The 20,518-nt window shown below is 40.3% G+C and overlaps 1 protein-coding gene across 1 annotated transcript in view; it reads right to left on the reverse strand.

Annotated features, from left to right (window-relative positions):
- LOC137239918 (transcription elongation factor 1 homolog) overlaps positions 1-20,518 on the reverse strand; it is a 185,032-nt gene that overhangs the window by 78,194 nt on the left and 86,320 nt on the right. The window lies entirely within an intron of this gene.

Here is a 20,518-nt window from a genome sequence, read left to right on the forward strand (position 1 = left end):
AATTTAACTTTAAATATGAGAGAGACATCTCCTCATTTAAAATATCCCTTTCAGATGAATATTTCGATAAGGTACTTGATTCCTCTTTTTGTCCCAAGCATACTGTGGTTCACTTGTTCACGAGAAAGGCGAGGGCCGAACCTGTTTTATTACAGCCAAAAAACGGTATGACGAACACAGTAATAACAACACAAAGGTAATTGCTGATCTGTCCCGTCTTCTCATTAATTACCAAAATGTTCGTGGTTTACGATCAAAACTTGTTCCATTCTTCCTTAATTCTTTCAACTTTTCTGCACAAGTTGTAGCTTTTACGGAGACCTGGCTAAAGCCTGATAATTACAATTCTGAAGTTTTTTCAAATAAATATGCTGTTTATCGGCGTGATCGCATCTCTAGAGCGGGAGGTGTCCTTATTGCTGTTGAATCTCACCTATCGTCTGAGTTGATTTCGCTGGAAAATATCTCTCATATCGAATTCATAGCAGTTAGGCTTTCATTCGGTAGCTATAGCGTAATTGTTTGCTGTTCGTATATACCACCTCGTTCGGATATGGATGTTTATGCTAGTCATAGCTCGGCCATCTGTGATTTGCATTCGCAGTTGGGAGATAACGATCGACTTGTTGTTGTTGGTGACTTTAACTTGCCAACAGTTAGTTGGGTTAATATAAGTGATTCAAACTTTTTAACTCCCACTGCTCAACATGAGTTTCTCAATTGCTTGTTAGACTCATCTCTTTTACAGATTAACAATGTTCCAAATAGTGGAAATAAAATGCTGGATTTAGTATTTGTGGATGGCTCGGTGGGAACTGCCCTTACGCGAATACCACCTTTATCCCTTCCAGAAGACCCTCTTCACCCTACGCTAGAGATATCACTTGATATCAGCCTACCCCGTAGGATTCAAGTACAGTCTCGCCCCCGATCTAGATGCTTCTACAAAGCGAATTTCATTATGCTCAATTATCTGTTGGCTTCCCATGATTGGTCGGATCTCTATGCTTGCACTGATGTCGATTCGGCTATCTCTATATTTTACAGTACGCTTGATGGCTTCTTTGATACCTGCATTCCTACTCGCTATAACCTATGTTCGAATAAGCCCCCTTGGTTTTCAAGGCAACTTATCAGACTTAGTAACATTAAATCTAGGCTTTATAAGAGGTTCAAGAAATCTGGAGCATCTGCAGACCTCTCTAAATATCTAATAGCTCGTTCTAAATTTCACCGTCTTAATCAGCTTTGTTATAAAAATTACTTGAGTTGTTGTAAAGCCCAATTTTTTAGAAATCCAAAAAAGTTTTATAGTTTCGTAAATTCAAAGCGGAAAACTTCTGGGTATCCTTCCTCATTAACCTTTGGAGGCAAAAAAGCTTGCACTGATGACGACGTTGCTGAACTATTTTCTGAGTTCTTTAAGTCCACGTATTCATCCTGTGGTTTTCATTCCGGTCAATATCCCTATCACTTAGATAGCTCAAATTACATTAGGAATCCTGCTATTGATGGTAATATTGTTCTTCAGAGTCTTCAATCTTTGAAGCCCACCTTTTCTCCGGGACCGGACGGTGTTCCTAGTTGAGTGCTTAGGTACTGCGCCGAAAACATGTATGAGCCTATTTTAAAATTATTTGAGCTATCTCTGGGATCTGCGTCATTCCCGGCACTTTGGAAACAGTCTTTTATTATACCCCTGCATAAAAAAGGTAGTAGGTCAAAAGTTGAAAACTACAGGGGTATTGCTAGACTTTCAGTCATTCCTAAAGTCTTTGAACAGATTGTCACCAGTCAACTGCAATATCAGTGTTCTAGTCTTTTATCTGCATGCCAACACGGTTTTATTCGTCAAAGGTCAAACACTACAAATTTGCTTGTATTCACCTCTATAGTTATGGAAGGATTTTTAGCGAACAAGCAAACGGATGTCATCTACACGGACTTCAGCAAAGCATTTGATACCGTCAACCATGAGTTGCTTATTCATAAGCTTGATTTACTGGGCTTTCCGTTTCACCTATTAATGTGGCTGAAAAGCTATCTTTCTAACCGGACCCAAAAAGTCCTGTTCAAGTGCAATCTGTCGGAATCGTTCGGAGTTTCCTCCGGCGTACCCCTGGGAAGTCATCTAGGCCCTTTGCTCTTTGCCCTTTTCATTAATGACTTGCCACAGACAATATTATATTCCCATACTATAATGTATGCGGATGATGTAAAACTTTGCTACACTTACTGTCCTACCGATTTGAGTTCCTTGGATCTTCTTCAGGCCGACTTGGACTCGTTCCAATGTTGGTGCACAACAAATTTACTAGCTTTAAATTGCTCTAAATGTAAGCATATGACATTTCACCGAGTGAAGCCAGCATTGAAATCTTATGTAATAGATGGTACGCCTTTGGAGCGTATATCTATTGCAAATGATCTAGGTGTCCTTTTTGATCCGATATTGAATTTTAACATGCACATTTCATCTATAGCCAACAAAGCTTTGGGTTTACTTGGATTTGTTAAAAGATGGGCTAAAGAGTTCGATGATCCGTACCTCACTAAGGTTCTTTACACATCGCTGGTTCGTCCAATACTCGAGTATTGCTCATGCGTTTGGTCCCCTGTTTCTCAAAAGCATATAAAGCGTCTTGAGTCAGTTCAAAAGCAATTTTTGATATTTGCATTGCGCGGCCTTAATTGGGACTCAAGTCTCCACCTTCCTCCATACAGAAGTAGACTTCTTCTTATTAACTTACCCACTCTGGAAAATCGGAGAATATTACTGGGGGTATTGTCCATCCATAAGCTCATTATTGGAGAAATTGATTCCGCGGACCTCCTCAGCCGCTTGTTTTTTGCGGTTCCCCCTAGAGTATCCAGACACTACGTTCCTTTCTATTTACCCCTTTGTCGACGAAACTTTGCTAAAAATAATCCTCTTCTTATCTGGTGCGCGCACTACAATGACTTGTATAGCTGCATCAGTCTTGAATGTACTTTTGCCACTATACGTAATGCAATACTTGCCTATCTAATTTAAGAGATACAAGCTAATTTAATTTGGCGGCATTTTATTCCTTCGATAAAAAATGGGAACTATTTCGCATAAGGATGGAGGAACATTTATCAATATGTATCATTAAGAAGGAACAAGACAGTACTGTGTTGATTGGAATCTGGTGCATTCCAACAACGTAAAAAACATGCTTTTTCATGAGCCACTGACCGGAATCGTATGCATTCCGGCAGTATAATCTTATGGGTCAGGCATCGAGCTGATTGGAATCCGGTTCATTCCAACAACACAGGTCATGTTACTTTTTTATGCCTTGTGATGGCGTATCCTCATTACACTACTCTTAGCACTGCCGGATTCCCATGACATGCTGATTGGAATCTTGTTGCATCCCAACAGGGAGATTGGAATCCACTGCATTCCGATATCATGCTGAGCGGAATCTGATGCATTCCGCCAGTATAAGATTTCGGCATAAGATCTTATTTCTACTCATATTTCTTATTATTATTATATTTTGAAATTAAATAGTAATGTTCATTAATATTTCTTTGTTTGTAATATAACATTGTTGAAATCTCGATATATCTTAAATTTTATCTTTTGAGTTGTATATTTATATCTTTTATATTATGCAGTCGACCATAGTTTGTCGTCGACTTTAAATAATAAATAAATAAATAAATACGTGTCTCCTGTGATTCAATCTTCGCTGTTATACGGTTCTCCTGTGATTCTAGTTGTTTTTCCATCTTGGATGTTATGCGTGTCTCTTGGGATTCCATCTGTGATGACATATACGTTTTCTGTTCTTCTAGTTGAGATGACATTGTCGATGTTTGAGCAGATATTGCAGCCAAAATCATGTTCAAATCTGTGCTCGTAACTGTCTGCGATGTTTCGTTTTTCTCTTAAATTTTTGTTGTTGTCTCGTCCCCATCAGGATAAAAGACATACTCGTCCACATCATTTCCTTCTGCTTCCATTGCCTCTCGTAGTCGTGCTTGGAGTTCAAGTTTAACGCCGCTTGTATTCAATCCACGGCTTGTTGTCCTTGTTGTCCTCTGGAATTTATTCAACAATTGTAACGAATTTACTTGCAAATCCTCCTATTTGCAATCCTCTGCTAAGTTCAAATCACTGAACTGTTGAATAAATAACTCCTATTTGTAATAATGCAAAATGGCCTTTATTAAAGTGCTTCACAATAACACTCAAACTGTGCAACGAATAGCTTGCTTAATAACCAAACTGATTGATAGCTCAAATGAAACTCTACTATTCAAAATAATACTGCTATTGCTCGCTAGATAGCGTCTCAATCGAAAACTCAAATCAAACTGAATTCCAGCGCCTCTACAATTGCCGCCTTTTATACTCTTTGATTTCAACCTTCGCATCTTCTAGGCGCTTCCAGAATCTACTAGTCCAGCAGCTCTCAAACTTCTCAGCTGTAACTACAATTGCACAATTTTATAGTTTTTCTCATTGCATACTTATAGGAGTATCTCAGATATATGCATGTGTTTGTGCATTGACTCTCTGCTGTTCGCATACGTACATGGTACATATGTGTAGACGCAATTATTGTTTCGTTTATGTAGATACATAATGATCGATCTAGGGATGTGAATTCACGTCACTGCTTAGCATCGGCTTAGAGACGATACAATCGCTCAGTGCTGCTAACATTCGTTACAATAGTAATATCACAATTAATCCTTCACGGAGTACATAGCTGAAAAAGAAAGTTACGTAGCAGATGCACTATCACGAATCGATATTAAAAGTCTTAAAGAAGTAGAAGCAAGCAAAATACTAAAAGTTAATAATAATAGAAATGAAGAAACTAAGTCACAATGAGAACCCTATAACATATGAAGCGCTTAATAAATGTGAAGTTAGAAGACATGTCGAGCTTGTTTTCCATCCTCTCCTCCGAAATTATATTTCAAAAAAGGAAAGAAAATTTGTAGCACAATAGATGCAAGCAACCTTATTGTTGAGGATAAGATTAACTTGATACAATTCTTTACCAGGCTTACGAAAGAAGCCGACAATTTAAATAAATAAACAATTTAGGACTTGTAAAAATACATTTGTCCTTAGGAGACAAATTGTTCAAAGATAATTTATACTCGAGTAGACAAATTTAAAGAAATAGGTACCAAAGTTCTCAAAAATTTAACAATTGCATTAACCCCAGAAGCTATGCATGTGAAAAATGTCGACAATATTAAAGAAATTGTTAATAAATATCATGACGATCCTGTTTTTGGTGGCCACCCAGCAATAAATCGCATCACAAACAAAATAAGACAAAAATACTGCTGAAAAAATATGAAAAATGATATTTTTTTACTTATTTATTTATTTAAAGTCGACACAAAAAACAGTAGACTGGAAACGTGTTATAACTTATTAATTATAAGATTAATATTAAATAAAAGTAAACCTATACATTTAACAATTCAAAATGATTCAGAGAGAATATCAAACTATAAAATATCAGGTCAAATTAGAAAGTATTAGGCTATTTAACGCAGGAAGCGAACTTTCGATACTTACACATTTATACAGGTCATTGTAGTGCACGCACCAAATCCGCAGAGGGTCACTTTTTGCGAAGTTTAGGCGAATTAGCGGTAAAAGAAACGGCACGAAGTGTCTCAACGTCCTAGCGGGAACAGCGAAATTAAGCCGAGCTAGCAATTTAGAAGAATCAATCTCGCCGATGATCAACTTATGGATGAACAACACCCCAAAGTAAAAGTATATAAAAAATTGCATCCATTGTAATAAAAATAAAATCAATACACATGAAAGAGCCATTGACCATAACGGAGACACCTTCGAAAGCATTTGACATAGTACAAATCGATACAATCGGACCATTACCGAAATCGATACACGGAAATGAATATGCTGTTACTATTATATGTGTGGGAATTAATCCTGACCGCGTGGCAACACCACGCCGGAGCAAGCGTCATACGAACGAAGAGTAGAGAATATAATAGAATTGAATAGAAGTTAGTCGTTAATAACTCGTCGGTCGTTAAGAACTTTTCGGTCAGCTGATTTGTTCAACTTGAAATATATTCTATTTTAAACTTATCCAACTTAAACTACTTCAATTTAATTTAATACCATTTAACAAATACCTGTAATAACGAATTAATATTAAATACATTTTAAAACATAAACCGTGTGTGCGTTTGATATGAAGGCAGGTTCGAGTGAGGTAAGAACCACAAAATTGGGGGCTCAACCGGGATTGGTACCACGAAAAATAGTGAAATTTTTGCTTAAGTGAAAATTAAAAAGTTTAGTACGGTGTGTGCGCATACAGAAATCGAGCCAAAAGTGAACATTTGTTTAAATGTGCCGGAAATTTGGCCAGAAACGTAATACATGCGCGCGTGTATAAAAACTAAAAACGAATTTGTGTGCGCAAATACATTACAGAAGTGCTATGGACAAAATGCGTAAAATGCATTTATAATAAAAACTAAAGAACTGCGAGTGAAGTGGACAAAGTGCAAGTTAACGCACTTAAAGGTACCGTTTTTTTAAACAAAATTCTGTGGAAAATATTCCTAAGGCGTACAGTATACGCAAAATACATATGTACACATGTATGTAAGAATGTACATGTAGCGTGGTGTTCAAAAAGGGGAAACAATAAAAAAACCGTAGAAGAAAAGTCTAGAATATGCTGTACTTATGTAAGCGAATACATCAGGCGTGCATACATACATATACAATTTGTGAACAGTAAATTTTGAACTGCGGTGTGGCGAGACGAAGCCAATATAGCGTCATAACGGTAACCCAAAAAGATCGGTCGGGTAGTCAGTCGGCCATAGCAACAGCTTAAAATTGAATGGAAAGAGTAACGAAAAGTAGCGACACAAACACAAAAGGTAAAATAATACAAACTAAAGAGTAAAGAAAAGTATCGACACAAACGCAATACATATAAATAAAAGTAAATACGACACCAAGCCAGAACCGAAGACATCAGTAGCAGCAACGAAAAGCGACACATAGAGCATACCATCAGAGGAGGGCAAGCATGCAGCAGTTGTAGTAGTAAGAACAATATTTATGTATGTATCTATTTGTCTTTTACTTTGATTTCTTTTTATTTGATCTGATTTGATATTGTAAAAAAATTTTTTTTTGAAAAATGGAAGCAAGCGAAATCAGAGCGTTGACGGTTGACGAGTTAAGCCGTGGTTACTCACGAACGTACGTAGAAAAAACGTGTCAGCTGACACGACCTATCTTATGAGTGTGCAATGTAAACGAAAACTCACCGACGTGCAACGCCCGTACGTACGTAGCCCGGAACGTAGAAATCAAAATTTTTTTTTGATTTTTTCCGTAAGAACGTGTCAGCTGATCGCTCTCTCACTAGACAGGGTTGCCCAGTAAACTTTTGTGCGCTAAGTTTTAACCGTTTGCAGTCTTATACAAAAACACCTAATTAAAGTTTGAAAAATTGTGAAAATAATTCGAAATAATTATGTAAAAGTGCAGATTAGAAATATGTAATCTATTTATATTTAATTAATATTAATTCCAGCCTTTTACAACATCAAAAATTAAATTGGAAAAAGTTGATGTTTCCATAAACATGCATGCAAAATGGTCAATGGCAACAGTGCTTATCTGTAAACAATACACACACAAATATGTTATGTACATGTACACAGACGCACACATTGATTCCTACGGGCTTGAGAGTTCGGTCAAACGTGCTTCGTACGACAAACGGCCGTACGTACGGCACACGTCGGTGGGTAATTGCCGCATTAAGTGCGAAATTGAGAGAGCTCAATTTGAATGCAAACGGGTTAAAGAGAGATTTGCAAGATAGGTTATTAGAACATTTCAATTCGAATGAAGCAAATTATCAGAGTGATGATGGTAGTGAGCGCTCATATGAAACGGTGGCTAATGCAGCTACAGAAGTAGCACAATATAGGAGTGATAGGGTTGCTTTCACACTTCGCGATATCAAAGAGAGCATATCTGCGTTTAGCGGTGGCAATTCCATTGACGTGAAACATTGGATTGTTGAGTTTGAAGACGTGGCTGATACGGTGGGCTGGAATCAGTTGCAAAAGTTTGTTTATGCGAAACAACTTTTGACAGGTGCTGCTAAAATATTTGCTCGTGGGTTAGTAGGGGTAAGAAATTGGATTTCTCTTAAAAATGCTCTAGTTGACGAATTCGGTGAAAATATATGCGCTGCAGAAATTCACCACGCTTTAAGAAATAGACGTAAACAAACAGAAGAAAGTTTGAATGAGTACTTATACGTTTTAATAGAAATGGGCAAATTCATATCACTGGATGATCAAAGTATAATTTCGTACTTTGTAGAGGGAATTCCAGATACCAGGGCTAATAAAATGATGTTGCATCAAGCAAAAAATTTAAAAGAATTAAAAGAACAATTGCGCGCGTATGAAAGGGTGAAAGGGCCTCACTATTCGGTAAATAAGGCGAGTGCACCTCAATCACCAGCGAGTTTTAGTGATAATAAAGACAAACATAATAGTTCTAAAAAAATTTGTTTTAAATGCAACAAAGAGGGTCACATAGCAAAGTGCTGTGGAAAAGAAAGCAATGTAAAATGCTTCAAATGGAAACAAATTGGACACTATTGGTACGAGTGCAAAGAAAAGGCTAAAGATGTAAAAAGCGAGCCTATGAGCATGATAAAAGAGGGTAGAGCTGATAATGTAGCAAAAAAAGCTAACGATTTTTATTTTCTTGATATTACAATGAATATTACGTTTTCTGCTTTGGTCGATACCGGAAGCAAATATAGCATAATGAGGTATGACACACTCCTAATGCTAGGTGGTGTGGAGCTAGATCGGGAGAAACTACATCTAAGCGGGGTAGGAAAAGGCCAACTCGCGACACTGGGTTGCTTTTATTCGGAAATAAAGGTAGACGAGGCAGTTCTACAAGTACGGTTCCATGTGGTTAGGGAAAGAGACGTACCATATACGGCGATTATTGGTTGCGACGTTTTAAAGAAAATTGAGTTCGTAATAAAGGAAGACCAAGTCCGATTTAAGTCATTGATAGGTATCGTAGCTGCGGTTGCGGTGGAATGTAAGCGTCAGGAAGAGGTGGTGAGGCCAAGAGCGATAGATGATACGGAGGTATCAATCGTACCATCTGCTGTGGTAGTTGGTAGCAACATCACTTCTGCGGACGATCAGCGTATGATTGAAGATGGTGAGGATAACACTAACTTCAATGAGATTTGGCTTAAGGAGTTTGAAACGTTATGATTGGCACAGGATGCGACAGAAGGCGTCGAGCAGGAGAATGTCGATCTGTCGAACATTGGGGAAAATTACGTAAAAGAAATCGAGATATTGAAAAGCAATTATATTTATTTATTTATTTATCAGTCTACAAATTAAACAATTATACAGACCAAATATACCGACACTTAATTCTCAGATGTAATACACGATATAACCAACATAAGCAGTCATCAATTTTAAAGTAATATTTAAACCGTATTTAATTAAACGCTTGACAATTTCAATTAAAAACTTAGAAGTAAGCAAAAGTTAAAACGTTGTAAATGTGTTAAAATGTACTCATGAAGAAGCTATTAAAATTAAACGCTTCCCAAGGCAGTCGGTTCTATGTACCGGAGCGACTCGGGATTTTTCCGACCAAGGACTGTCATTTCAGTGTAACCCCATTTAATTTGTTGCTTCCCTCCCACAAATTGTCATCCTCCCAGCAGCTCCTTGCAGCGGGACTGCTCCATATTCTCTTGCTCGGGGAAGGTATCGAATCCAATCCGGGTCCGTCTCCTGACCCCGGTCCTGAGAAATGGTTTTGCTGCATCTACATGCAAAGAATCTTTTTAGGACGGTCATACTCTGTTCACTGTGTCACGTGTAAGGGATGGTTGCATCGGGCAGGTTGTTCTGGGCTTGATCCTAAAACCCGACGTCCACGTAACTTTTATACATCTTTTGTGGCTCCTTGCTGTTAACGCCCAAGGGCGCCACGCCTAAGCGCCCCCCCCCCCCCCCCCCCACTACCAGCCAGCAGCCCCGCTGCTCAGCAAGCCACAACAAGTACCCGCTGCTGCTCGCGCCCCACGGCGCCAACAACTCAAACAGGTACTACCACTCATAACTACTATCTTCGTAGTAGAGTCGGTAGCAATGCTGAGGATCAGCCCCTGCCCCCGTCTACTCGCCCTCTCTTTTCCGGCAGCAACAGTGTAGGTCAGGGAAACAGACTCTTAGTCCCTACCTCCGTTTGCACCGTTTGCCAGCACAGAATATATGTATATGTTTGCGACATCCCCCCAATGGAGCTCCTGCCTTGGGTGGTGCCACTTTCCTAGATGTTCTGGTCCCCGCGACGGCAACCCCCCAACGGGTTTCATCGCGCCATGTTGCCAGGTCGCAAACCCAAATCATCCGGGTACCCAATGCTTGCCCAAGGACGCCCAGGCCCAGGGCCACAACAGCAATTGCGTTCTAGCCTTCCTCAACCCAGGCGTAGTCACCCGTCACTTAGCCCCAGAGTGGCGACTTCTCCCCCTATGCACTTCAGAATTCTGCAGTTAAACTGTAATGGACTAACTGGGAAGATTACGGAGATAGTCGATTTCATGAAGCGGCACAACATCCGTATTGCTGCCTGCGATTCAAGAGACTAAACTCACAGCAAGATCTGCATTGCAGACCTGCTCTGGGTATAATGTGCACAGAAAAGATCGCGAGAGCGGAAATGGAGGCGGCCTCGCGTTTATCATACACCACTCTGTGCAATATTATATATTTGATCCTGGCATCAACCGTAGGGACAATGTCTTAGAACGTCAAGGCCTATCTGTCCGGTCAGGCGATGCAAACCTATAAATCCTGCCACCTGTTGCCCCAGTGGATACCCTAATATCAGCGCCTTACTCACTGGCAACAACCGCATTATCTTAGGCGATTTCAATGCCCATCATGATCTATGGCATTCAAATTTGCGGGCGGACAGTAGGCTGAGATGTTGGCGGACCAAATAGAAGAAACGACGTTCTGCACAATAAACGGAGACGCCCCCACACGTATGGTAGGAAGCTGTCACAGTTCGCCAGATATCTCAATGGTGAGCGCAGAGCTCGTAAACTGCGTCAACTGGCAGCCGATGGTAACATTGGCATCCGACCACCTGCCTATACTTATTTCGCTCGAGCGTACCGCCGACTTCATCGTCACCGAAAAACGCACTTTCATAAACTTCAAAAAAGGAAAGGAAGGACGAATATAAATCTTTTACAGACAACCTCTTTGCTGCCCTCCCTATCCCGACTGATGCTCACCAAGGGGAGCGTGCCTTCCGCAAGGTCATTGAATCCGCCTCGGCACGTTTCATTCCCGCCGGGAGAATTCCCGAAATTCGGCCCACTTCCCGGCGGAGGCCGCAAACTTAGCGAGAGAACGTGACCTTATAAGACAGCTTGATCCAGGCGACCCCCAAATAAGGGATATAAACCAACGCATCAGATTGCTTGTGGATGAGCACAAGCGGGCGAAATGGGAGGAGCACCTAAGAGGTTGTAACCTCTCTAACGGTGTGGGTAAACTTTGGTCCACCGTAAAGTCCTTATCGAATCCGTCTAAGCACAAAGACAAAGTTTCCATCGCCTTTGGCGATAAAGTGCTGTCGGATGCGAAAAAATGCGCGAGCGCTTTCTGCCGCCAATATATAATGCATTCTACGGTCGACAAAGATAGATGGAGGGCCAACAGACACGCACATAAACACAAATTCAATGCGTCACCAATCATCATCACCGCTAAAGAGGTTGAGGACGCCATTGGTCACGCTAAACCATCCAAAGCAGTGGGCCCAGACGGCATTGCCATGCCGATGCTTAAAATCCTAGGAAAAGAGGGTTTCAAATGTTTAGCGTATGTCTTCAACCTGTCTCTTTCCACCTTTGTCATACCCGAAAAATGGTAAATGGCCAAGGTGGTCCCGCTTGAAGCCATTTTGCTCCCCTACTTCCAAGCAAATTTGCAGCTAGCCTGTCTTCAGAATGGCTTCAGAAAACTCCATAGCACTACCACCGCGCTAAATGCCATTAGCACCCAGATAAATTGCGGTTTAAATCAAAACCCCCACCATAGAACAGTACTCGTAGCGATAGACCTATCAAAAGCTTTTGATACGGTCAAACATGGCTCGTTACTGCAAGACCTGGAAGGGTCTACCCTTCCCCCATGTCTTAAAAGGTGGATCGCAAATAATCTGGGTGGTCGGCAGGCATCGGCGCAATTTAGAAACGAAATATCAAAACCAGGAAGAATTAAACAAGGGGTGCCACAGGGTGGTGTCCTATCCCCACTTTTGTTTAACTTCTACATATCTAAGCTACCTTCACCACCGGAGGGAGTCACAACCGTTTCCTACGCCGATGCCTGCACAATAATGGCCACAGGCCCAGGCCCACAGATCGATGGGCTATGCAATAGAATAAACGGCTACCCTGAAACCTCGCATTATCACCGACTAAATCCTCCGCGACCTTATTTACAACATGGACGTCCCAAATGTCGACCATTTTCAACATCCACGTCGATGGCACTACGCTACCGACTGTCCTACACCCCAAAATCTTGGGTGTGACGTTTGATCAGGATCTACATTTTGGTGAGCACGCAGCCGCAATTGTTCCCAGAATTCAGAGCCGTAACAAAATCCTCAAATCCCTCGCTGGCAGTACTTGAGGAAAAGCTAAAGAAACGCTCATGACTACATAAAAAGCAATTAGCCATCCGATTACGTGCTACGCGTCACCCATATGGTCGCCAAGCCTAAAAATTACCCACTGGAAGAAGCTACAGGCCTGCCAAAATACTGCTCTCAGAATCGCCACGGGCTGTCTTCTTATGTCCCCAGAACACCATCTGCATAATGAGGCGAGAATACTCCCCATCAGGGAGAGAAATGAGATGACCAAATAGTTCCTGTTGAATACCCAGAGCATCCCAACAGACATCTGATTGATGAGCCAGCACCGCCTAGGAGCTTAAGGAGTCATCTCCGTAAGCATTTGGAGGAAATGCGGCACCTGAGAACTCAGCCGTATGAAGCGAAAAAACACAAGCAGGTCCTTGGTGAACTCCACAAACAGGTGTCGGACCTTTATGCCGGGAATTGCCCGGTGAATCCAGTACTCAAAGAAGAGTATCCAAAACTCGTTGAAGAGGAACGCATACTCCCCGGGGTAACGCGTGTCACTCTTGCTCAACTTCGTTCTGGATACTGTAACAGGTTAAACTCTTACCTATCCAGAATCAACCCCGACATACAAAATGTATGCCCCGCTTGCAATGTGTCCCCACATGACACCAACCATCTCTTTAATTGTAATGTGGAACCAACGCCTCTAACACCCCTTTCCTTATGGTCCACCCCTGTTGAAACAGCAAGTTTTCTTGGACTCCCGTTAGAGGATATTGATGACAATTTGTGATCGGTCGCGGCTGTTAGGTGGGGCGAAGCACTGCTACAACAACAACAACAACAGGAGCTATTAAATAATAATTTATGAAATTGACAATAAAGCAAATTAATAGTGGATAAAATATATACAAAAGAGAATTTATATATAAATTGGATTGCATACATATACAAATAATGATCATAACGCAATTTTGCAAACAAGTTTCAAGTAACTGGTACTTCATATTTGAAACAGAGGGTTGAACAGTATATCACGGTTTAGCGTTCTTTGCTTCATTTCGAATTACAAATTTAATGTAGTTAAAAGGTATTTTTTAATACCAAGAAATGAGTCGCAGACGTCTAAATTTTTACAGTGTTTATTAAAATCACGACATAAACAGCGAAGTGGTTCTTGCATTTCATAATTCGACCTGCATGTAGCTACAAAAATTGATTGAAAATGTCTAGATGGCCTAATAGGAACGTTAAACTTAATTTTACCAAGCAAAAATGGACTATTGACTGACCCTCTTATTAATTTCACAATAAATGAGACACCAAACATCTCCCTGCGGCTCTGCAATGTGGGCAGCTGTATTAGTTTTAACCGGCTGCAATAGGGGGGAAGATTTTTAGAAGGATCCCATGGTAAGTGTTTTAAAGCGAAAAGCAAAAATTGTTTCTGGACCGATTCCAGTTTGTCAGAATGAACCTGATAACGCGGATTCCAAATTATTGAAGCATATTCCAAAGTAGGACTGACCAATGATATAAAAAGAGTTTTTGTAACGTATGGGTCATTAAATTCTTTAGACCAACGTTTAACGAAAGCCAAAGTACCTTTAGCGCTATTCACGCAAGATTCAATATGAAGTTTAAAATCGAGTTTTGGGTCCATTGTAACGCCTAAATCAATAAAATTAGTGACTTGCTTGATTACATAGTCGCCAACAACATAATCATGGGATTGGAAGGACTTCCTTGTAAAACACATGAACTTACATTTAGGTAGGTTTAGTGACATGGCGTTTACATTACACCAGTCACCTGGACTATTCAGATCTGCCTGAAGACATGCCCTATCCACGGGTGAGCGGATAGGCATTATAAGTTTGACATCATCAGCGTACATCAACGGCTTGCAGCTCTTCAAAACACTAGGAAGGTCATTAATGAACAACAGGAACAAAACCGGACCAAGATGGCTGCCTTGAGGAACACCAGAAGTTACGTTTATGAACCCAGACCAACAATTATTAAATATAACTGTTTGTTTTCTTTCCTTCACATAAGAGGAAACCCAAGAAAGAAGCAAAGGAGGAAATCCTAACCGATCAAGTTTGAATAAAAGTATAGAATGAGAAACTTTATCAAATGCCTTACTAAAATCAGTATAAATAACATCAACTTCACAATTAGTCTTAAAACTGTTGGATACAAAGGGTGTAAACTCGAGCAAGTTGGGCACCGTTGATTTACCCTTGCAAAAGCCATGTTGTGAAAAGTCAATTAATGAAAATACTCTAAAAGCAATATGTTTTGTGATAATCAATTCAAATAGCTTAGGAATAGTGTTGAGTTTGGCTATTCCTCTATAATTTATAACACACGTTATGCTTCCATTTTTATGCAGTGGTATAATGAATGATTCTTTCCACTTCTTGGGGAATACCCCTAGCTTCAGGGACGCATTAAACAAACAGGCTAGAGGTCGATATAAGTATCGAGCACAAGATTTCAGCACTACCGACGGAATTTGATCCGGACCACTAGAGTAAGAAATTTTTAGATTTTCCAGATATATATGGGACTGCCTGGGAATCCAGAGGAGACAATCTGAAAGGATAATTCGATGGCGGGTAATCATAGGTGTTTGAATAATTAGATTCGAAGAAATCCGCAAACATGTTAGCAATTTCGAAGCTATCGTTGGAAATCTGATCATTTAGCTTCATTGTAGAAGGAAACCCTTTTATGTTCCTTTTTAAATTAACGAAGCTGTAAAACGACTTAGGATTAACAAAAATTTGGCTTTTAATCCTACTGATATGGTTCTTGTAACAAATTCTGTTCAATGCGTTATATTTGTGACGTAAAACTGAGTAGGCGGCATAGTCAGTCATTGATCCAGAAAGTTTGTAACGTTTGAATGAACGCGTCTTCTGATTTTTAAGGCGTTTGAATTCTTTAGTGCTCCAAGCCGATGATGATATAGCAGTTGTTTCGGACGTAGGTATGCATTTTTTAAATATTCCGTATAATACACTATAAAAATGGGATATACTCTCATCAATATCCCCATCGTACTCAGGCCAATTTATTCTCGATACTTCGAGTATTACTTTAGACCAATTGGCTTTTCTAAATAGAAATCGGTGAGGGGTCTTTCGCACTACGTTAGAGGAACGCTCAGATAAATTATGAGATTCCATAAACATCGCGAGAGCAGGATGATACACATCTTCAGGCAGGGCAAGGGGATCGCATCGATTTACAAAACAATTTGAATCGTCTGAGAAAATTAAATCCAAACATTTACCGAATTTATTCTGAATGTTGTTAACTTGAAAAAGTCCAACATCTGCAAACTCGTTTAGGTAATCATAGTGGATAGCGCAATAAGAAGAAGGGACTAGATTCCCGTCGATAAAACTCCATGACACACATGACAGATTAAAATCACAAGTGACAGAATCACAGGCCCTGGCAGTACTGCACACAGATTTCACTATTGAGGAATGATTCAAATATAAGGAAATGTCAGATTGTGGGGGAATGTGGTTGGCTATAAAATATTTGTAGGCTGAGGAAAGTTTTACTCTCACACAAAGAAGCTCAGCATCCTCAAATTCAGGAAAATGTCGTTCCTCCGCGGAAAACCTAGTGCGAACGGTACAGCTCTGGCCAGTCGGTCTTTTCTAAACACTTGAAACGAACTCGATAAAACTTCAGCATTAAAAACTGTTGGTTTTAGCCAAGTCTTAGTAAAAACGAGTACATCATAAGAACTCTCATGACTCAGTAGAAAAATTTCCGTTAGTTTGGTATTCAACCCCCTAACGTTCTGATAAAATATACTAAGTGAGATATTATTTACGTTTGATAAGACATAATTTAAGTTTGTACAACTTCTGGAGTGTTGCCTGGCAAGTTACTTGATGCACAACTCATACGCTCGCAGCGAGCAGACGTGTTTTCAAGCGCTCTACAAAAAATTGTTTCAAAGTGCTTTTGCAGTGCAATAATATTGAAAACTGGTGATAATTTCCATCTAAATCACAAAGACTTCCTTAGCCGGTGTTTTCCACATCTCAAGTTTCTGGATTTCTGTTTTCCTGCTGTTTTAGCTGTCCACCACCGGAGCAAACGTCATTGTTTTTTATATTTTTTGCAGTCGCTGTCGCCGTCTCTGCCTTCATTATTCTTTTCTCTTTATCGGCACATTTGAAGGCAGAGATCTCTCAACTATACTGTGAACTTCCACTGGATAGTAGCTGTTGTTGTTGTTGTTGTTGTAGCGATAAGTTTGCTCCCCGAAGGCTTTGGGGAGTGTTATCGATGTGATGGTCCTTTGCCGGATGCAGATCCGGTACGCTCCGGTACCACAGCACCATTAAGGTGCTAGCCCGACCATCTCGGGAACGATTTATGTGGCCACATTAAACCTTCAGGCCATCCCCTCCCCCAAGATCCATGAGGAGCTTGGGGTCGCCAGAGCCTCGTCTGTTAGTGAAACAGGATTCGCCGCGGATAGGTGAGGTTGACAATTGGATTTGGAGAAGCTATATATTCCGCTGGCAACCTGAAGGGTTGCGCTACACACCCTTTGAATCTGGTATTTTAGTCGCCTCTTACGACAGGCATACCTACCGCGGGTATATTCTGACCCCCTTACCCGCTGGGGTAATTAGTAGAATTCCAATTGAGAAAGATGAGAACTCAATAGAAACCTTCTCCACAGTATGCAAAGCTTTAAATATTAGCATACCACCTATGCGGGCCGCCTTCCGTGTGCGCGCAAACAAAACAAAAACTCCACCACTCCTAGTGAAGCTTGTCTCTCCTCTCGGTCGCTCTTTGCTTTTTAAAGCAGTGGCCAAGTTCTACAAAACCAACAAAAGAGGCCTCCAGCTGCGCAATATTTTTCATACGTCAAATGAGAGTATTTTTAAATGAGTGTCTCACTAAATCCAACCGTGAGAACATGCAGTTCGCTACACAGCTGAAAAAGCAAAAGCGCTTAATATCTGCATTCTCAGTGAGAGGAGAAATATTCGTTAGAATGCGGCCTGGGCAAATTGCAGTAAAAGTTCTTTGCAAAGAAGACGTCATAAAACTTATACAGAGTGCTAAGTGACTAGTATATGCCTATTTTGTTTTAAGTATTTTAATTTTCGCTCATCTCCTATCTACTCTCTTTGCATATGTATTAGTACCATGTACGAAATTATTATTTAAGCTTTTGCAAACTCAATTCTTTTTGCTCTATTTTGCTCATATCTCGTTGCTTAACATGCTCTCTTGCACCATTATTTTTATACATACCACACTCAAATTGTTTGGCACTGTCTGCATTCTTAATGTTAGTTAATAATAATAACGCAAATCGCGGTAGGCCCAAAGACAATACTTTCAACATGATTCGTGTACTGGGCAAACAAAAGAACGGATTTAAAATATGTCACATCAATGCTCAAAGTCTCCCTATGAAAATTGATGAATTTAGTCATCTTTTTGAATGTTCGAATGTAGATGTCGTGTGTGTATCGGAGACTTGGTTTTCAACATGTCATTCTGATGCTCTATTCAATGTATATGGGTATAAACTTTATCGCTCTGATAGGGCTGGGCATGCAGGTGTTGTAGCTATATATGTAAAAACGTGTATCTCGTCCAAACTCAAGTATGCGTCAGTATCTGATGAGTCTGTTGAACATATTTTTGTTGAAATATCGTCAGGATCGGGTAAAGTGCTTGTGTGCTAGAGATGGAAGTTGATTCGGTAGATTGGGGATTAGTCCAAACCCTAATATCAGCAGGTGATCAGATAGAATTCCTCCAATCAAAAATCAATATGTTTGAAAAGTTTGTGCCCTTAGTTTTGAAGTCAAAATGTGTCAAGAACCGCCCATGGTTTAACCATCAAATAAAAGAGTTGATTGTTAAGCGTAATAAAGCGTATCTAAACTGGAAGCAATGCAGGTCTGAGGAGGAACACCATGATTTCAAATTTAAGAGAAGGGAAGTAACAAAAGCCATTAAACGTCAAAAGTTGGCGTTTTACGAAAGCCAATTCAACTCGGCCACAGGCTCCAGTCAAATATGGAAACTTATTCGTGAAATAGGTATTGGTGCTAAAAATAATTTCAATGATGAATCCCTGGACATCAACGACTTAAACGAAAAGTTTGTCAATTTGTCGGTATGTAATAGTAATATATGCTATGACCGGTACAATGAAAAAGGTAGTTTAGCTGCGTCTAATTTCAGTTTTAAGAGTGTTGATGAGTGCGATGTTGTTCAAGCTATACTTAGCATAAAATCTAACGCCATGGGTTTTGACGGGATTCACCCGCAGTTTTTGAAGTGCTTACTCCCAAAGATCTTACCATACCTTACATACGCTTTCAATACAGTTTTATTTACGGCGAGTTTTCCAGACTGTTGGAAAAAAACTAAAATTATTCCGGTGAGGAGACCCAATGGCGACTTTAGGCCAATTGCCATCTTACCATTCCTATCAAAGATTCTTGAACGACTAATGCACAATCAAATATGTTACTTCATCAATAATAACTCACTGCTTAGCCACTATCAATCTGGATTTAGACCTAACAGGAGCTGTACCACAGCTCTTCTAAAGGTCACCTATGATATAAGGTCAAACATAGACAAAAATAACGTAACATTTCTAACTCTACTTGATCACTCTAAAGCTTTCGACACGGTAGATCACACACTTCTATGCATAAAACTCAATAAATTGTAGAATTTCTCTTCATCGTCACTGAGCCTAGTTCAAACTTACCTTTTTGGTCGTTCACAAGTCGTAAGTATGGGAGACTCAACATCGAAACTTTTGAATGTAACAAAAGGTGTCCCTCAAGGATCAATTCTCGGTCCACTTTTATATGTGCTTTATATAAATGATATCGTGGATGTTGGCCGCGTGTATGGAATGCTGAGATCACTATGGAGTGTCCAACAATTCACACCACCTAAAATTCGCCTACTTCTAGCTAAAGCGTATCTTATACCGAAATTGCTATATGGCTGTGAACTATATGCCGGTTGTGATAGCATGGGTAGGAGGAAACTTAATATCCTATACAACAACGTGGCTAGGTATATTTACAGTGTTAAACGTTATGATCACATCTCAATTTTTGCTCTAAAAATATTTTCCATCTCATTTGAAAATCTCTTAAAACTCAGATGCTTAACATTATTACACAAAGTCATAGTTACACATGACCCAGATTATTTCGCCTCCCAAGGCAGTCGGTTCTATGTACCGGAGCGACTCGGGATTTTTCCCGACCAAGGACTGTCATTTCAGTGTGACCCCATTAAATTTGTTTCTTCCCTCCCACAAATTGTCATCCTCCCAGCAGCTCCTTGCAGCAGGGCTGCTCCACACTCTCTTACTCCGGGAAGGCATCGAATCCAATCCGGGTCCGTCTCCTGACCCCGGTCCTGAGAAATGGTTTTGCTGCATCTGCCGGAAAAGAATCTTTTTAGGAGGGTCAAACTCTGTTCAGTGTGTCTCGTGCAAGGGATGGTTGCATCGGACAGGTTGTTCTGGGCTTGATCCCAAAACCCGACGTTCACGTAACTTTTATAAATCTTTTGTGGCTCCTTGCTGTTCACGCCCAAGCGCGTCCCGTAGTCTACGCCTAAGCGCCCCAATACCTTCCAGCAGTCCCGCTGCTCAGCAAGCCACAACAAGTACCCGCTGCTGCTCGCGCCCCACGGCGCCAACAACTCAAACAGCTGATA

The sequence above is a fragment of the Eurosta solidaginis genome, chromosome 1 (genome assembly GCF_040869045.1).
Source record: "Eurosta solidaginis isolate ZX-2024a chromosome 1, ASM4086904v1, whole genome shotgun sequence".
NCBI lineage: Eukaryota > Metazoa > Arthropoda > Insecta > Diptera > Tephritidae > Eurosta > Eurosta solidaginis.